This window comes from Vulpes vulpes, chromosome 11 (assembly GCF_048418805.1).
Source record: "Vulpes vulpes isolate BD-2025 chromosome 11, VulVul3, whole genome shotgun sequence".
NCBI classification, from domain to species: domain Eukaryota; kingdom Metazoa; phylum Chordata; class Mammalia; order Carnivora; family Canidae; genus Vulpes; species Vulpes vulpes.
This window is the reverse complement of record NC_132790.1, coordinates 95,613,818-95,629,025: the sequence shown is the minus strand read 5'-3', so window position 1 is coordinate 95,629,025 and position 15,208 is coordinate 95,613,818. Positions and strand designations below refer to the sequence as shown.

Below are 15,208 nucleotides of genomic sequence, written 5' to 3'. Positions count from 1 at the left end.
CATTAGGTAACCTGCCAGCTTCTAGGTAGCAAGCAGAGCCAGAAGTCTTCCATTGGACTCCACCCTCCCACACTGCAATTCTGATGCAGGGCGACCAATAGCATGTCAGGTAAAGGGCTGGGATCTTAGGAGTCACTGAGTGTGAGGAATAGTATCTTGGTCTGGGCATCCCCAAAGGATGGGACCTGCTAAAGAGATGCCAGAAAGGTCCTGAGAGTCAGCAGTGCTCTGATGAAGAGGCTTCCTTCTTTGATGCACTCTCCCCATTTGTGGATCCTGGGTGATCTCCTGAATGTGGTTCAGACTCCCCTCTCTCCCTTAAATTCCTTTTCTGTTTGCCTTCTTGATATTTCCAAAACTGCACTTCCCTGCCCTCCTTTGGTTAGTACAGAAACTCGCACATGCTCAGTTCTCTTGCCTTGTAAGGGTTTCCTCCCCACCCCCAAGCCTCCTCTCCTTTCGTAGCACATATTCAGTTCTGTGGAATGTAGCCACCCATAAGCATGACACACATTTTCAGAAGGCTTTAGAAATGAATGTGATCAGCAAACTTAATTTTGTTAAAGGGGAAAGGCATCAACAAGGCACATGTGTAACCCATTACTTTTACAGTATCAATGTCCTGCCTTCAAGGGTGTAATAATTTAAAAAACCTGAAATCACAACAAAAAGCCAACAGAAACTAAAAAACAAACAAAAGATTGAAAAGGAGTTTGAGTATTGCAAAAGTATTTAACTTCAAGTTTTCAAAAGTAAAGAGTTCTTTTTAAATGTTATTCTAGTAAAGGATATCCAATGTATCTATTTGTTCATTTAAAGACTATTTATTATGGAAAAAAAGAATATTTTATTTTGGGGAAGTAGAGATTAAAAAATGTATGACACATCCTGCATATACCTAAATGCTTAAAGAACAGACTCAAAGGCTAAGAGTGAAACAAATTGTAGGATAGGGTTGGTCCAGTTAGGAAGTGAACTCCCTGGAGGGAATGATCAGGGAAACTTCTTGTAGGAGCAGATTCTTGGCTGGAACTAGAAGAACTAGTAGAATTAGAATAGGTTGATATAAAAGTGAAGGAAAGGACAGTCCACGCAGGGAACTAGTCATACAGAAAGACAACATGAAGGTATAAGGCTGTGAATCCTTCTCAGAAGTACACAGCTAGTAAGTAATATGAGAATCTTCAATAAAAATTTGCAGAAATGGCCAGTTATTTGTTCTGCTTTTATACCAAAGATTAGGACGTAATGGAAAAGTGTGTCTCATACCAAAATTAGGAAAGGGAAAATCTTAACATTTTGATGTCTGTGAGCTGGCCATCCCTTGCACATATGAATCTCTCTTTAATGAAAATAGGAGAAGACTCAGCATTCTTTTTTTATTATTATTAAAGATTTTATTTATTTACTCATGAGAGACACAGAAAGAGAGGGAGAGACAACAGGCAGAGGGAGAAGCAGGCTCCATGCAGGGAGCCCAATGTGGGACTCGATCCCGGGACTCCAGGGTCACGCCCTGAGCCAAAGGGAGTCTCTCAACTACTGAGCCACCCAGGGATCCCAGGACTCAGCATTCTAAACAGCTCAACACCATCCAGAAGGTGTGCTCATCTAAAACTCTTCAATGGACAGGGAGTCTACTATTGGGTCATCTGACCTTTGTAGTGACCTCAGGTCAATCGCTCTGCCTTTCCTGATCTGAGTCCATATTCCTGAAAAATGATAATAAGATCCTTCAATTCAGAGAGTGGGTGAATAATGCATTGGAAACCTCTCTCAACTGCTTTTTGTGGTCCTGGTCAGTGTCTTGGGAGACTATTATAGTTGAGACTGCCTTAAGATACATAAGTTCGTTTTGGTTTAATCAGTAAGTGCTTTGGGATATGGTCCAGAGGTGGTTCATTCATTCATTCATTCATTCATTCATACATTAGACATTGAATAAGTGCCTACTATGTTTTTCAACCCCTAAGATGGCTCCCAATGATTCCTGCCTCCGGGTATGCGTGCTCTGTATGGTGCTCTTCCACTTTACCAGGGTAGCTTTGTGTGACCAATAGTCTACAGCAAGAATGCTGGTATGTAACTTCTGAGATAGTTTATTGAAAAAAAATTGTGGCTTCTGCCTAACTTTCTCTCTTGGATCACTTGTTCTGGAAGAAGCCAGCTGCCATGTAATGAGGACAGTCAGTGACCTATGAAGAGTCCCATGCGGTGAAACTGAGGCCTTCTGTCAACAGCTGGACAAGAACTGAGGCCTTTTGTCAAGAGTTATGTGAATAAGCCATCCCTGAAGCAGATCCAACAGCCCTAGTCAAGCCTTTGGATCATTGCAGCCCTGCCTAACACCTTGATTTGGGCCTTAGGAGAACCTGAGACAGAATCCATCCTTCTACACTGATCTTGGACTTCTGACCCTCAGAAACTGTACTACATGTAGGTAGTACATGGTAATACCTAAAACAGGTAATACATGTTTATTGCTTTAAGTGGCTTTAATTTTGTTTTTTTTTCACCTTGCAATAAATAACTAATATGTCTACCATTGGTTTGTTACTATGACGGTGCTGAGAATGAACAGAGCTTGATTTGACTCTCTAGAAGCTAACAGTACCCAGAAAAGCAACAACAACAGATATACAAGCACCTATGTACAACAGAGTACAACAGATGCTACAAGGGAGGTCCCTTACAAAATGCCTTAGAGGCAGGAGATAATAATTAACTGCATTTGGAGAGAAAAGGGTCCCTAAAAAGACAGAAAAACAGATATTTGGAAGCTAATCTCCAAGAAAAATCAGAACTTTCCCAGTGAAGAAGAGGGAATAGCAAATGCAAAGATCCAGAAGTGAGAAACCATTGCATATCTTAGGGAATGTGTTCTCTTAGCTATGGCCAAGGATTCCTGTGAGGATGCCTTGCTAGGAAAGATGGATTTCTTTTAAGATATGAGAAGCCCTTGACAGGGTTTAAGTGGGAGACTGACATGACTATATACCGTCTAGCTGTTTTAGATGGACTGCTATTGCGGATATCACCAGAAAGGCCTAGTCACTAGGACTTGAAGCAGGAAGAAATGGAAATCATACAGAAAACTGTTGCTGTTCTTCTCAGCAGCTACTCCTGTTAGAGACTAGTGAACTTATTTTTTTTTCTCTAAGATTTTATTTATTTATTCCTGAGAAACACACAGAGGCAGAGACATAGGCAGAGGGAGAAGCAGGTTCCCCGTGGGAAGCCTGATGTGGGACTCCATCCCAGGGACCCCGAGATAACGACCGGAGTTGAAGGTATATGCTCAACCACTGAGCCACCCAGGTGTCCCTGAGACTAGTGAGCTTCTGATGTGACTATATCACTCATATCTTTTTATTGATCCTTTAATTAAGATACATATTTTTACAATAATTTTTTGTTTTCATTGGTTTACCAAAGGTTTACAAAACTAGAACAAGGAATTCCTATATACTGTTCACCCAGATTCCTCAAATGTTAACATCTTATATAACCACAGTACAATTATGAAAATGAGGACATCAACATAGCACTTTAAACTAGCCTACCATACTTATTCAAATTTTACCAATTTCTGATTAATATGCTTTTTTCTGGTCCAAGATCACATTTTGTTTTTATATCTCCTTAGTCTCCTTAATCTCTTTTAATCTGGAACAACTTCTCAACCCGTCTTTGTCTTTCATGACCTTGATACTACTGAAGAGTACTACCCAGTTATTTTGTAGAATGTTCGTCAACTTGGATTTAGCTTATCTGATATTTACCCATGATTAAATTTAAGTTATGCATTTTTTGGCAAGAATACCACAGAAATGATGTTACATGTCCTCAGTGCATGATATTGGAAGTCACCTGATATGTCTCATTGTGATGTTAATTTTGATAATTTGGTCAAGGTCACGTTTGCTAAGTTTTTCCATGTAAAGTCATTATGATTCCCTTTGTAATTAGTAAATATCTTGTAAGAAGATACTTTGAGACTATGCACGTTTTCTGTTTTCTTTTTTTAAAGATTTTATTTATTCATGAGACACACACACACACACACACACACACACACACACACACAGAGGCAGAGACACAGGCAGAGGGAGAAGTAGGCTCCATGCAGGGAGCCTGACGTGGGACTCGATCCCAAGACTCCAGGATCACGCCCTGGGCCAAAGGCAGGTGCTAAACCACTGAGCCACCCAGGGATTCCCCCTGTTTTGTTTTTTAAATCAAACTTTTGCCCAAGAATTTTAATGCCCATTAATGCCTGAAAGAATGATTACTTTGGTGCTTGCCAGATGGTGACAATCAAGAGATTTTGAATTGTGTGGTCATTTTAAAACATGTACACAAGTTCTTTGATGCTCCATTTTTCAAGACACAAAGCCTAATTCTCCTCTCCTTTACTGTCTACATTTAGTGCCTCTCTTGTAAGGAACAGAATGTCAGAAGTGACTTCAAAGACCAGGTCGGAAAGGGCATTGTGATTCCCTCTTTGCCCCTGTCTTAGATCCCCCACATGGAGAAGTTGGCCGCCATGCATGAAGACACTTGAGCGCTCTATGGTGGCTGCATTAACTTGTAAGGTGTCCGAGTGAGCTACCTTAGAAGTGAATCCTCTGGCCCCAGGGAAGCCTTCAGACTGCAGCCCTGGCAAATACCTTGACTGCATCCTCGTAAGAAATCCTGAGCCCGAACCACCCAGCTAAGGCACTCCTGGATTCCTGACCTACACTGATGAGTGTGAAAGGTAATACGTATTTGTTGTTTGAAGCCACTAATTTTTGGTATAATTTGCTCCACAGCAATAGGTAATGAATTCGTGCTGGTAAGTAGAAATTAAATCATGAGGAAAATGTTAAGGAAGAGCAAACAGTAGGAAAGAAAGTGTACCCCAAAGAGGGGGGAGTAGGCATGCATATTAAAATGGTAATGAGATCCTGCTTCTTCCCGGATAAGCTAAAAGTCTGATAGTACCAGGTATAAAGAATTCTCAAGCACTGCTGGTCAGATTGTAAATTGGTGGTCATTTCAGAAAGCAGTTTGACATTATCTAATAAAGGTGAAGATACACATACCACCAGGTAAGTTATCAGAATCCTACTCCGAGACACACACACACACACACAACAGAAATAGGTGCATTTGTACGTTAGGAGACACGTACATGAAATGTTCACAGCATTATTACTCATAATAATGAACTGGAAACTGGAAACAACCCAAGTATCCATCAACGGGAGAATGTGTAAACAAATTGTGGGACATTCATTCACTAGAATACTGTGTATAAATAAAAAGTATATAAATACTGTATGTAATAAAATATTGCAGCTACAAGCAATAATGTGGATAAATCTTAAGAACGATGTTGAGAGGAAGAAATCCAGCATGAAGAAATATATGTTGTATGATTCCATTTGTGGAAAGTTTAAAAACCGACAAAATTAAAGTTTTTTTTTTTTTTTTAGAGATGCATACTTAGGTGATAAATCCATTAAGGAAAGCAGAAAAGGGGCGCCTGGGTGATGTAGTTGGTTAGGCATTGGACTCTTGGTTTCAGCTCAGGTCGTGATCTCAGGGTCTCTGTCTGAGGCGGAGTCCCATGTCAGGCTCTGCATTCAGTGCAGAGTCTCCTTAGGATTCTCTCTCTTCCTCTAACCTCCTCCTGCCCTCTACTCTCACTTTCTCACAAATAAATAAATACATCTTAAAAAAAAAGAGAGAGAAAAGAAAAGCAAGAAAAGTGAATGCCATAAAAGTGAGAATAATGGTTCTTTTAGGGAGGGTTGTAGGAAATGTGGTTGGACAGGGGCCATGGGTAGGGTCTTTTGGAGGTATTTACAATATATCATTTCTATTTGTTTTTCCTTTAAAAATTCTTCCTATTGTGGTTTAACTGAAATGCAATAAAATTATTGTAATATTTTATATATGTATAATATATACATATGCAATGTAAATATAAACTGTTTTAGTCACATAAATATTGACTTTATGATAATTCATTAAACTATTCATTTATATTCTATGCACTGTGTATGTTATATTTTATAGTTTAAAAAGTTAAGAATAGGGGAGTCTGGGTGGCTTGGTTGGTTCAGCTCAGGTCATGATCCCTGGTCATGGGATCGAGCCCCTTGTCAGGCTCCCTGTAGAGCCCTCTCCCTCTCCCTCTGCCCCCAACTGGTGCTTGCTCTGTCTCTCTAGTGCCCTGTCTCCCAAATAAATAAATTAAATATTTTTTTAAAAGTTAAAAATAGGATTTGGATACAGTCAAGGCTCTTGGGAACAGACTGGATCAAAGGTGAACATGAATTAGCAGTTAGGGTTCTGGTTAAAAAATTAACATATGTTGGGAAATAAGAATGAAGGAAGCACACAGTAGACAAGAAGCTCTCCTCCCAGCTCATATGGGAAAACATCACTGGGTGGACCAGTGATAGATCGTGACTGCCAAGGCAGGTCTTAAACCCGGGCAGTATGCTTCATGAGCTTCTTATCCTGAGAGCAGAAAGCAAATGGGCCCAAGGGAAGGTAGGCTTGACACTACCAAGTTTAGGAAGAAGATGAAGCCTTCAACATCTTATCCCATCTGTGTCTCTGCTTTTGCTTCACTTCTCCAATACCTTCTTCGGATCCTCAGCAGCCCGTGTATTTATCCCCCTTCCTTCCTGCCATACCCATATCCGAAGTCAAGGCAGGTCTAAAGGTCAGTTTTGTTGACACTTGGTCTAGTCAGTGGTATCACACTGGTGGAAGGTATTTGAACACTAATCTTTATCTCTGATTATGAATGGAAGGTTTTGTGTCCTTTGGTGAAATTTTTGTCACTAGTGACTGGTTGTAGGGGGTGTGTTTTGGGTGAAGTAGACCTTCCTGCCCCATACAGCACACTGTAAGATCTGGTAGTTACACCGTGGGGAGAAGGTGTCAGGTAACTTCAAAAAAAAAATCACCCCAGGTGATTCATATATGACACCCTGTATCCTGTATGACAGTCTGCCTTCTTTCCACACCCCATCCCTCACTGAGAACCACCCATTTACAGGAAGACCATTCACTGAGAAGATATAATATCTATCTATCTATCTATTCATTCACTCATTCATTAAACAACTATTTCTTGAACTCTAACTATGTGTCTGGCCCTGGGCTAGCACTGATTCAGGGTTCAACAAAAACAGGCATGGGCCCTGCCTTCTTAGAATGGTTTAGTACACAAATTAATGAAACCAAGCAGGTAAATGTAAAATCACCAGTCAGGTAAGTGTTACAAATCTGGGCTTATTCATCAAGAAGAGAGCTAAATGGAAGAGGAGCTTAATAATTAGGATATAAAAAAAAATAAGTAGGATATAAGATGAGGAAATTATATGGAGGAGAATGACTAGTTATTTTAAATTGAGAAAAGACATTAAAAAGGTTTGCTCTGTAACAACTAAAACTGACGAAGATCATTATTATTGATACTTAAGAATCCTGTTTATCTGCTCCAGTTATTCTCTCAAACTATCTTGGAAAATATTAGGCTATAAAATATAATATAATAAAATAAAATATAATAAAATATAATATAAAATATAATATAAAATTAATATCCCCCCCAAATCACAGGAAGTTTGCTGTAGCATAAAGAATTTAGCACCATAGCTATCATTATCAGAAAATTTGTCCTGTGCCGGGTACAGTATTATATATAAATATATATAATGTATTTTAAAATATTATAAAGATATAAATATATTTATTATATATTGGTGATGATGTATATGTACATACATATATATCAGTGGTTATATATATGATAGTGATTATATATCAGTATTAAATATTATATCAAATATACATAATAGTAGAACCACACAGTACCCTATAGAAAAAAGAAATTAAGACTCTGGTTAAATAACCTGTTGAAGGTTACACAGCTAGTGTATATATATATATTTTAATAACACTTTTTTGATACATAATTCACATAGCATAAAATTCATTCTTTTAAAGTGCACAATTGGGGCAGCCTGGGTGGCTCAGCGGTTCAGCAACTGCCTTCAGCCCCGGGTGTGATCCTGGAGACCCGGGATCGAGTCCCACATCGGGCTCCCTGCATGGTGCCTGCTTCTCCCTCTGCCTGTGTCTCTGCCTCTCTCTATCTCTCATGAATAAATAAATAAAATCTTTAAAAAATATATTTAAAAAAATAAAGTGCACAATTGGATGGTTTCTAGTATGGTTCACAGAGTTATAAATTGCTGCTAATTTCTAGATCGTTTTCATCACCCTGAAAGAAAACTGTCTGGACTTAAGTTTTCTCTCGTCATTCCTCCTCCTCTTCCCAGCCCTAGTAATCACAGACTCTATTTTCTTTCTACATGGATTTGCCTATTCTGGATGTATCATATAAATGTAATCACAATATGAAGCCTTTTGTATTTGGCTTCTTAGGGTGATTCTTTTTTCTTTTTAAAGATTTTATTTTTAAATTACCTCTACGCCCAATGTGGGGCTTGAACCTACAACCCCAAAGAGTCCCATGCTCTCTTGTCTGAGCCAACCAGGTGCCCCTAGGGTGATTTTAAAATAGCTATTCATGTTGTAGCATACATTATTGCTTCATTTCTTCTTATTTCCAAATGAGATTCCATTACATGGGTGTATACCATATTTTACTCATCCATTTATCAATTGATGGACATTTGAGCTGTTCCCACCTTTTGGCTATCATGAAAATGCTGCTATGAACATGTGTGTACAAGTTTTGTGTGGACATAGGTTTTCATTTCTCTTGGGTATAATTTAGACATGGAATTTCTAGATCACATGGCAACTGTATATCAACCTTTTGAGGAACTGCCAGGCTACCACTTTCCATTCCAATCAGTTGTGTATAAGGGTCCTAACTTCTCTGCACCCTCATGAGTACCTGTTATTTATTATCTGTCTTTCTGAAGATAGCTGTTCTAGTGGGTATGAAATGGTATTTCACTGTGATTTTGGTTTGCATTTCCCTAAGGGCTAATGATATCGAACATCTTTTTATGTGTTTATTGGCAGGAAACTATGTATGATGTGATTAATTTTTTTAAATGCAAGTTACCAACACTTACTAAAAGCATAAGAAGATTATGTACCAAACTGTTAGCAGTGAGTATGGCTATTGAATAGAATCACCGGAGACGTTGACTTCTTAAATTTTACCTTCTGCATTATTAATTTTCATAGCAACAGGCATACATTCCTTTTATAATCAGAAAAACAAAGCACAGTTAATTAAGCAAACAAACAAAAACAACAGAGACAGACCATCTCTAGCCCCGGAGGCTCAGAGCATTCCCCCAGACACTGCGTTGCTTCCTTCTTGTGTGCAAAAGTGCAGGAAAGCATGGAGGGAGGGTAGTTAAATGATTTCTGAGCCATGGTTGGGAATGCATGTCCTCAGTGGTGAATTTCCAAGGCTAGCCCATTCTGCTATAGGGTAGGAATAGGCTTCTGAGGCTATCTGGTAAACTCAACTACCAAATTTAATATTGATCCTAAGGATATATGTGTTCTATTGTCAGAATGCTCAGCTTTTGAAATGCATCCTTAAAATCAGTAGAGAACTACCTAGACAAGTAAATAAAATGAATAAATACAAGAAGTTTGAGTGTGAATGTGGCATGTTATGGCAATGTGTTCAGTATTTTTAATTCTCTTTCACCATGGAACGTTTCTTTGATTTCTCACTTGCTGTTTGTGTAGCTTATGAAGGCAATTATATTTCTATTTTAGTATTGTGAGAAACAAAGTTGATAACAGAATGCATAAACCTTCAGAATGTATAATACATTCTTGTTTTCAAACAGATCAATTTTTCAGAATATGGTGAAAATAAGCAGTTCTTTTGGGAATGGAATTTTTTTTCACTCCCAGACAGTTATCCTGGAGTGAATATTTATGGTCTAAATAGAATCCCCCGAAAACAGAAATGTTGTCATATTCTTATTTGTATGTAACACTTATTTATTACAAATGGCAGGAAATGCTAATTTAAAACTAACTCTTAAAAATGAGTTCAGAGAAGCTTAGTTCAGAATTAATTTATAACGAACACTGAGGGAATATTTGGGTCAATTTATTATTCACTGAGATTGTTGAAAATTTATATGATGATTATTCTGATTCCATCTCTAGGCAGAAGGTTATTCTCAGTGGAAAAAACCCAACAACATCCAAGGTTATTGAAATGCCACGCATATAAGCATCCAAGCTCCATCGGCAATTTGCATATGTATGTGTTCCCACCCCCACACACAATCCTTAAAATTACCTGGAATATTAACAAATAATATCCTTCCGTTCCACGTTAGTAATAGCAGAGAGATGGTCATTTGTGAGAGTCTGTGACCATCTTGCTAATGACTAGTTTTATATCCCAACTCTACCATTCTGAGCCCACAGTGGTTTGCCCACATTCAGACAGTGAGCTAGTGACAGGCTCTGTGGAGAACAGAGCACTTCTCTGTCCACAAAATTCCAGGCACTGGGATGAACACATATGCACTGTATACTTTGAGTATTTTTATATGACTCAGTATAAATGTATACATTCATAGCTTCATGAGCGCATGTCTGTAAATATGGGGGTCTCAATAGCTTCATGCATTTTCCTCACTAGCCAGTAAGTTCTCTGGTATATTTTATAAATCCTCTACTATTCCTAGATAGGAAGTACTAAATTTCTGAGGTTTTTTAAGAAATATCATGTTTCACTTAAACCATGTAGAAATTATCCCAGTATAAGTACTTTAAAAAATGTTTTTGATTTAAATTTTATTTAAAAATAATATAAGTTAATTCATGTTCATAGTGGAAACATATAAAATATAGGTAAGTAAAAAAAAAAAATCACACCTGATCCCACCACCTGGAGATAATAACAATCATAATAAATTCAATGTATAATTTTTTAGATTTTTTTCTATGTACCTTTATGCATGCGTATTCATAAAAATAGATTATCATACATATGTCTTAAAACTTCCAAACTCTGCTTTTAAAATTTAATATGCCATGCATGCTTTTCCATTTCCAACATAACATTGAATGGCTGTGAGCCCAAGGGATTCCAGTTACATGGTACCGGGAATTCCTCATCCCAAAGAACTCAGCCCCCTCCAGGGCCTTACGGCCTAAGGGAGTGGGCTGCATCACTATGGAATTGAGGGGCAGCTATCTCAGGTGGCTGGATGTCCACATAAATGTGAGTGAGTGAGTGTATGTGGGTGTCACTTCACAGTGTAGAACTGGGGCAGAAGGAGGAGTAGGCTATAGGCCAGGGGCCAGGGACCAAGAGCTAGGGTCTAGGATTGAATACCCCTACACTACCATTGAGAATTCTAAATTTAATCCTAGTTTCCAGATGGTTATGAAGCTATCTTTTTCAAGGCAAAAAGAGTATATTTAATTGAATAGTTTGTTAGACTGCCTTTGAAACTTCAAAATGTTTTGTATGCGAGTCTCCATTTATTTTCTAGGTGGGCCCCCAAAATGTGAGGAACAGGCTCACAGCATATATATTCTATGACTACTACTTTCTAGAAAATATATTTTATTTTGTTTGTTTAATTTAATTTTAATTTTCCTTATGGATGAAAAGGAGTAGTATGTAAAAGGGCTCATTTGTTTATTAGGTAAGATTTAGCGTAATGTATTTATTGAAGCTTTACCATACTTCACATTCCACCAGGTATAGGGATAAGGATTAAAAATACACAGCCAGCCTGTTATGGAGTTCATGATATCCTACAGATCTCAGACATGTGAAATGATTACTACATGGGTGATAAGTAAATCAGTCAAGTGTAGACATGGGTACAGAAGTCACAGAGAGAAAGGAGGGAAAATCTGTAGGTCAGGATCCTGAGATCAATTAATCAGGTTAATTAACCTCACAGATATCTTAAGAAGGCTTTAGAAACCATCCCATCCAAGATGAATTGTTGTGAGCTTTCTTCTTTTTCTTTCTTTCTTTCTTTCTTTCTTTCTTTCTTTCTTTCTTTCTTTCTTTCTTTCTTTCTTCTTTCTTCGTCTCTTTTTTTTTTTAAGATTTTATTTATTTATTCATGAGATACAGAGAGAGAGAGAGAGAGAGAGAGAGGCAGAGACACAGGCAGAGGGAGAAGCAGGTTCCATGCAGGGAGCCCAATGTGGGACTCAATCCCGGGACTCCAGGGTCACTCTCCAGGCTGAAGGCAGAGCTAAACTGCTGAGCCACCTGGGCTGCCCTGTTGTAAACTTTCTAAGTGGTTTAAAGTTTTTGATAAATTTGGTAAACTGGTCACTTGACAAAGTAAGCATTCAGGAATTCACTTTCAGCAAATCACTTTTTAGCTAACTGGCTTGCTTCTTTGAGGGGAAGCTTCATTCAAGCTAGGGTATGATGCATGCACACACGTTTGAATGGGAAGGAATGTGGTGCCTTACTGAAGAAAAATATTCTGTGAAGAGAGAACAGCACATGTGTCATCTTGAAGGCATGAAATGGAATGACATGTTCTGAGACCAGTATTTAGAAGTGCTAGATTAAAAAGAGTGAGGTAGGGAAGCAAAAGGATTCAAAAGGCCCTGCCTTTCTCTGATCTGGAGGGTTTTGTGGCCCTGTGTCCCACAGTTTTATCCTATAGGAAATGGAAGCTGAGGTTGAAGAATTTGAAGTCAGGAAATGAGAACATCAGATTGCATTTTAGACAGATTTTTATGGCAATAGTACAGAGGAAGAATTGGAAGTGAGTAGTCCGGAAGGAGGGAGCCCCCTGCCAAGAAATCAGAATAACTCCAGGGTCATGATGAGAGCAAGTTCTGGATTCAGACTGCTGGGAATCAGCACCTGTTTCTCCCACTTAGCACCTGTGTCTTTGGGCAAGTTCCTTAGCCTCTTTGTTGACCTGGTTTCCTCATCTGTAAAATGCAAATTATAATAGCTGTGAAGATTAAAGGCAACAATACCTATAAAGTGCTCAGGGCGGACACTGCCCTATGGAAAACTCTCAATACTTGCTAAGTAGTAGTAGCAGCAGCAGTAATGGTAACAGTAAAAAATAATAATCTTTCAGTAGTTCAAAAGAGAGAGAACAATGCTCAGAACTGTGGAATAGGCAGTGGAAATTGTGAGGAGGGGAAGGGGATGAGAAAGACAAGGAGGGGATTCAATAGGACTTGTAGTTGATTAGATTCAGAGGTGAGGAAGGAGATCTCTTGATCTCTAGCTTGAATGGCTGAGTGGAAGGTGTTGGCGCCAAAGAAGTTTGGGAAGACAGGAGTAAGGACAAGCTGGGTGATAGAAGATAACAAATTCTGTTTTGGAGATTCTGAGTTTTAGATACTCGTGGGTCCTAAAGGTGGAGATGTCCAGAAGGCAGAGAGATATGCAGGCTGGAGTTCAGGAAAGGGAAATAAAAGCCACATGAGCAGGCATATTGATTAGAAATGGCTGCCCTCATGTACAAACTTCTTTTCATCTATTTGGCCTTTGATGCATGACTTCTATTAGTATCCAGAAGGGAGGGCACCTTAATAGCTACCTCAGATGCAACTTGCATCATTAAATATTTGCTGATCAACCCAACCGGGTAGGGTCTCTTTACTCTGAGACCCTATGCGAAGGACTGAATGTTTATGTCCCTCCCCACCCACAAATTCACATATTGAAGTCTTAACTACAAAGCGTGGTGGTATTTAGAGAAAGGTCTTGAAGAGGTGATTACGATTAGACAAGGTCTTGAGGATGGGGCACTGTCCTGATGGGATTAGTGCCCTTATAAGAAGAGACACCAGAGAGCTTGCTCTCTCACTCTGCGTACACCAAGGAAAGGCCACGTGAGCACACAGCAATAAGGCAGCAGTCTACAAGCCGAGAAGAGAGCTCTCAGTAGAAACCGGTACTGCTGGATCTTGGTCTGGGATTTCTGGCTTCCAGAACTGTGAGAAATAGTTTTGTTGCATAAGCTATGCTATCTATTTTGTTATAGCATCCTGAACTACCTAAAATACTCTTGTATGAAGAGTTTGCTGCATTTCTCCCATAGGTAGTCCCTCCTTTCACTCTAAAAATGCACATTTCCTCTTACTGCTTTGAGATGGAGGCATCTGGAGCCCAGGTCCTTCATACTTATGGTACATTGCCCTGCAAGGCCCTGTTTTGCCCACAGGAGATGCTTAATAAACATTTGATGACCTGAGGTCAGCTTGGCATGACTCAAGACCATGCACCACTTTGTTTGAAGAGGGTCACAGAGAATGTGCTTAGTGCGGGATATGAGGCAGATTCATGGGGTAAATCAAGACTGGAATTTAGGTGGAAGCAAGATGGTCTCAATATGCATCAGGGAGATTACCAAGATTGCCGAGGAGAAAGGGTTTCCCAAAGATCAGTGGGGACAGTGAAATGGCCAATGTGTCCACATGAGGCATATTTTTCATGAGCATTTGGTACTGTGCAAACCATTATGTAAGATGACATGGTGGCTTATCTATTTCAAATTTATTTGAAAAATCATTATAGTTTTTGAGTTAGGATTTTTCTAAAGCAAATGAATTTAAGGGTTAAAATCAACAATAGTTCAGGCCCCTAATAGTTTGATGCTCTTCTGTTTAAAGAACAATCAACCAACCAACAAATCAAATAATGACAGTTTCCCTCCAATTAGATGAAACAAAACAAAACAGATTTTTGTTTATTTTATTTCAAACTCTCATCAACTTTACTGGGAATCATTTAAAGTTGACTGAGTGCTCTTAAGTGAAGTCTCAGGGGTGATGCTGTGAGTCTGTGTATTCTCTGGGGGATGCCAAGTGTGTGCTGGCAATCATGGTAAGAAATACAGGGAACTTGCCCCAAATGTGTCAAGACACTCCTCTGTGAGGATGAGAGAAGTGGAAAGATTTATTTTTTTCTTTAGAGCCTCTTCCATTACCATCTTGCTAATCTCTTAAGAGCTACTAGAAGCAGGGACTTTCTAGAAGCATCCTCTCTAAAGCCCAACAGTACAGAGGAGAAGAGTGGAGCATATTTGTGCTGACCTATCCACCTAAGAGAAACCAGAGGCACATGGACCAATGGATGACACTTACAACCTGGAGCTTTGAGAACTTCTAGACTTGAACTCTTATACAAGGGCCACCAGCCACAAGTGGCTAAGGAACACTGGACACTTGGCTA

General features: G+C 39.0%; 1 long non-coding RNA gene across 1 annotated transcript in view; it reads left to right on the top strand.

Moving 5' to 3' along the window:
* Nucleotides 1–15,208, top strand: part of LOC112932771 (uncharacterized) — a 64,319-nt gene that overhangs the window by 36,857 nt on the left and 12,254 nt on the right. The window contains exons 3-4 of the long non-coding RNA XR_011995306.1: nucleotides 2,161–2,466; nucleotides 4,430–4,759. This is a non-coding gene — a long non-coding RNA (uncharacterized lncRNA). The remainder of the gene's footprint in view (nucleotides 1–2,160; nucleotides 2,467–4,429; nucleotides 4,760–15,208) is intronic.